Raw genomic sequence first — 4,844 nt, 5'->3', positions numbered from 1 at the left:
TGTTGTCCTAGCGCTTCAATTTCGGCCATGTTCTAGAGGGAGCGCATGTTTTCCGACTCCATGCTGCAAAAAATAACATGTTTTCGCAGTCTGCTCGGCTGGTGCTTCCTTCATCATTTCATTGAGGGGAGAAATTACGGCGATTCGTTCGTCCAACGAGGAAGCTTTAGCTGGCTTTCGGCATAGTTGGTCGGATGTTTCTTTGTGACCTTCTTTCACAAAAAAAGTTGCTTAAACATTTAGGAGCGTGCTGCGAGCGCACCGTAATCCCTAACGGCGTGAGTGCATCGCGAAGTTACGGACAGCAGTTGGAGACATCATCGGCTACAAGCAATTAAAATGATGTTTGAAAGAGATCTCAAGGACACTTGTAACGTGTGGCCCTCCCTTCCCAGACTGAACACAGCAAAAAAGCCGTGGACCCCTCTGACCCCCCCCCCCTCCCCTCCATGATTTACGCCACTGCGTCACACACTCACAAAACGCTGTTTGTACGTTATCAGCGAAACGCAGGCGAAGTGTATATTTTGTATTGGCTTTCCATAAAGAGATAAAACAACAAAGAGCAAAAATATGTGCAAAAGTAATTAAGTTGTAAGATAATAAAAAATACAGAAGCGTCCGCGACAGGACTCGAACCTGCAATCTTCTGATCCGGAATCAGACGCCTTATCCATTAGGCCACGCGGACTTTTTTTTTTTCTTTATTGCGCATTGAACAAACAGTCCCTACAATGTCTACAATGCTATTCTAAAACGCATCAGTGTCGGTTTAAAACCAGCTCACCGAACTTCGGTTGGCGAAAACTATTATAAACATCGAAAGAAGACAATTCCTCCAAAATGGGTAGCCACGTAAGCTCCGGGCACTGCATAATACTTACTTCCTTCAGCATACTGACATTCTGAGCAAAGTACTTGCTGACGGTCTTCGCGTCAGCATCAGAGTGGCGCACCGCCATACGACTCAGCCAGATGGCGTGTAGGCCCAAAAGCATTATCAGGTCATACGGCACACTGTCATGTTTGTCTACGGGAATGAAACGGATTCCATGTGGTGTCACAGGCAAGTCTTTTTTCAGGGTACGCTGAAGAACGTCCCAAAAAAAGACGGCATCCCAGCAGTCTAGGAAAACGTGGTCTATTGTTTCGGGTTTTTTACACAAAAGACAAACTGTTGTCCATGGCACAAACAACCCTTTTTCAGCCATCCATGTTTTGACTAGAAGAGTTCCCGAATGAAGCTTAAAAAAGAATGTTTTCATACATGCTGGGACTGCCATCTTTTTGACGCGACACAGTACATCTTGCCCTGACCCAATGCGGTACATAGTTCTGTACAGCGGTACTGGAAAAAGAACATCTCTAAGATCTTCTGACAGACGTTTTCTTGAAACACTTGAAAGGTATTCAAGGGAAAACCTTACACAGAGGAATCTTAAAGATTCAACGGTTTCCTTCAGGTAACCTTTCAATGTGTAACGTTCATCAACACTGGAAACAACAAACTGCGGGAGTGAACCCACCAAGACACTTTGTAGAAATGTGTGCAGAAAGGCATCAATCGCATCGCGAAGAAACATAAATCTGCTCACAAGTTGTCGCAAAAACAGGTGTGATAAGCCCACCCCTCCCGTTCGAACTTTACGAAAGAGATTCGTACGGCTGGTTCTTTCCCACTGGGAACCCCAGATGAATACAGCAAAAATACGGTGCATTTTCTGCACATTTACTCGCGAACAGTGTATTACTTGCATCACATACCATAGCTTTGCCAGGAAGACCATGTTGCAGACAGTGGCACGAGCGAACATCGATAGGTTGCGGCCTCCCCACCTCGTTGCTTTTTCACGCAATCTTACTGCTTCTTCCTGCCAATGCTTGCTACTACCTTGGTAGCACTCCAGCGGAGCGCCAAGATAACTTTTCGGTACCTGAAACCACTGGATGTTTTCAAAAAACTCTGGTTTGGTGGGCCATACTCCGTGCCACAGACCCGAACATTTTTCCCAGTTTACAGCACTACAGGTTTGTGCGCAGAAATCTTTTGTAATCTTTGTCACTTTTTGCACGCTCTCTTTATCTGTAACAAACACTGCCACGTCGTCCGCATAAGTCAACAACCGCACTTCACTTGAGTTCAAACTAAATCCCCTAACTTCATTACTTTGGATTATTTTTAAACAAAAAGGCTCTAAAAACATGCTAAAAAGGAGTGGCGACATCGGACAACCTTGCCTAACTGACGATAACACAGGTACGCATTTGCTGACCTTTTTGTTTATAACTAACTGCGTGGTACACCCCTGGTAAGCCATATGCACTCCATTGTATAGCACTTCCCCCACATTTGCTTGTTTCATAATACAGAATAACACTTCGTGACACACTCTGTCGAAGGCTTTTTCAAGGTCAATCTGCATCATCGCAACGTGGCGGCACATCAAATCACAGCATTCCAACACACCCCGAGCAACATGGATATTGGTGACGATACTTCGTCCCCTAATGCCGCACGTCTGATGTGGCCCAACTAAGGACGTTATGACTGTTTGCAACCTGTTCGCTAAAATTTTCATCAGTATTTTATAATCAACGTTCGCTAACGTGATCGGGCGGTAGCCATTAACTGACTGCAGTTTAACCGGATCATCACATTTGGGTAATAGAACCGTAAATGTCCGGGAGAATGACACCGGGAAACTATTATTCTCATATGCTTCTTTAAAAACGTTCAGCAAAATAACTGAAACTCAATCGTTGAACGCCTTGTAAAACTCCGCATTTATGCCATCCGGTCCTGGCGTTTTAGCCCCCTGCAATTCGTCAATTGCTTTTTTCACTTCGCCGAGTGTAAGCGGCTGTTCTAAGCCTTCCTTCACGTCGTCTTCTAACTGTGGTATCAACGGAAGAAATTCTCTTTTGAAATCTTCCATTCGCGGAGCACTATGACCAAACAGTTTCTCATAATGCTCCACAAATGCATTTTCTATGTTTTTTTCCTTACCTTGTAAGTGTTCCGTGAAAAACTATTTCCTTAATTTCATTTTTTTTTTTGTGCTTATTTTCTTTCATCGCCTAACGCCCTTTTAGTGGGTGTTTCCCCAGCTAATAATCTTTCGCCACGGGCCCGCACTGTGGCTCCCTGATAGCGAACTTTATCTATTGCCTCTAGTTTTCCTTTTATAGCTGCTATATCTTCGCCAAATAAACCAGGCATTTCGCTCTCTAGTACAAGTAACTGGTGTAGATTGTTACGCAATTTTTTTCCGCTGCTCTTTCTATCCGTCTTAATGCGGTTGACCTGGATATTGCACACAACTTTACGTCCTGCTTTATTAATTCCCATTTTTCTGCCCAGGAAGAACCCACTGCGCTCTCGTGCTCGACGAAAATTTTGTCTACTTTTTCTTTAAACCCTGAATCTTTCAATAATCTACAGTTTAATTTCCACAGTTCCCAAGAAAACTTCTTATCCTCTTTTCTGCCGCCTACCACGAAGGACACGAGACAATGATCACTGAAAGATACATCCTTTACGCTGTAGTTCGAACACATTGACACCAGGTTCAGGCTCACGTAAGCTCTGTCTAGGCGAGCGTGGCTAGCGCCTTGGAAATGCGTAAATCTTAAACAGTTTTCTTTTGACGCAATGTGAGCAACGTCTTCCATTTCATGGCCTTCTAACATTTCATAAAGGAATTCGGCGCTTCGATCCTTCTGTCCAAACCCGCCTATTCGGTCTTCTCTCGCACAAACGCAGTTGAAGTCTCCCAAAAGCATTACATGTTTTTCGCAATTTAGATAGGTTTCAATGTCCTGAAAAAACTCTTCTCGTTCTTGTATTTTGTTTGGAGCATAAATACAGAGCACCCGAAATTCATCTCCGTCAAACAGAAAGTCACATACAACTAATCTACCAGACTCGCCGGAACGAACATTTTTAACAAACACACCGCTTGCTGATCTTATAAGTATACAACACCCTCCCGATGTTCCAACAGCGTGACTTACGCACGCGTAAAAGCTGTTACCGAATGTATTGACCATGCTGTTAGTCTTGTCCTCTGCCTCTATTTTAGTTTCTTGTACGCACAGAACGTCAAGTTCCTTCTCAATCATAAGGCGCTTCAATTGGCATTGTTTCCGCCTGGCACCTAGCCCGCGCACGTTCAGGGTACCTATGATGAGAGGCATTTTTTTTTAATCCCTACACTAACGGCGAAAAGACTGACAACACTGCCATCAAGTATAGAATCGTTACAACGTGATGTAGTTCCACGCATTGTTCTAGCTATAGCTTTCACCCTGGAAATTCTGTCATGGTTGATGCCCCCACACCAGACAACACAAGACACCATTTCACGTGATGTTGCCCCCACATGAACAGCACACCTCGCCAGTGTCCGTCGACGCACTTTTTTTTTTTTGCTTTTTGGTTGGTTCGGTACCGTTGTGGCTATCATTTGACGTTTCTCGGCGCTCGTTCTGGCGGGACATGAAGCTTGGCTTTGGGTATCGCACGCCTCCCTTGTCCCGCCTTTCGCGGGGGCTCTCCGATGGCTTCGATGGATTCGTGCTCCTCGGGGCCGTTTTCTTCTCGCGACCGCTTGGCTGCCGTAGAGGCCTCACCGCTGGCTTCCACCTCCATTATGTCAGGCTTGGAGTCGTCGTCCTCGCTAGGAGACGCCGCGGCGCGTTCAACACAGCCCGCGTTCCCGCTACCACTCACGATGACTTCAGGCTGGCACGGCACGCTTTCCTGCGTCTCACTGCCGATATCCTTCGGATGATTCTCGTTATCTTGCGTCGGCTGGCAGCTTTCGCCGTTCCCGCCGTCGTCT

The 4,844-nt window shown here is 45.5% G+C and overlaps 1 non-coding gene across 1 annotated transcript; it reads right to left on the bottom strand.

Annotated features, from left to right (window-relative positions):
* Positions 1 to 618: 618 nt before the first annotated feature.
* Trnar-ccg (transfer RNA arginine (anticodon CCG)) lies at positions 619 to 691 on the bottom strand. Its single transcript has one exon. It is a non-coding gene; the product is annotated as a tRNA-Arg (tRNA).
* Between the last annotated feature and the right edge of the window lie 4,153 nt (positions 692 to 4,844).

Source organism: Haemaphysalis longicornis, unplaced genomic scaffold (assembly GCF_048455015.1).
Source record: "Haemaphysalis longicornis isolate Haplotype H1 unplaced genomic scaffold, Haemaphysalis longicornis Haplotype H1 scaffold_1, whole genome shotgun sequence".
Lineage (NCBI taxonomy): Eukaryota > Metazoa > Arthropoda > Arachnida > Ixodida > Ixodidae > Haemaphysalis > Haemaphysalis longicornis.
Note: the sequence above shows the minus strand (reverse complement) of the source record. Positions and strands in the feature narration are given on the sequence as shown.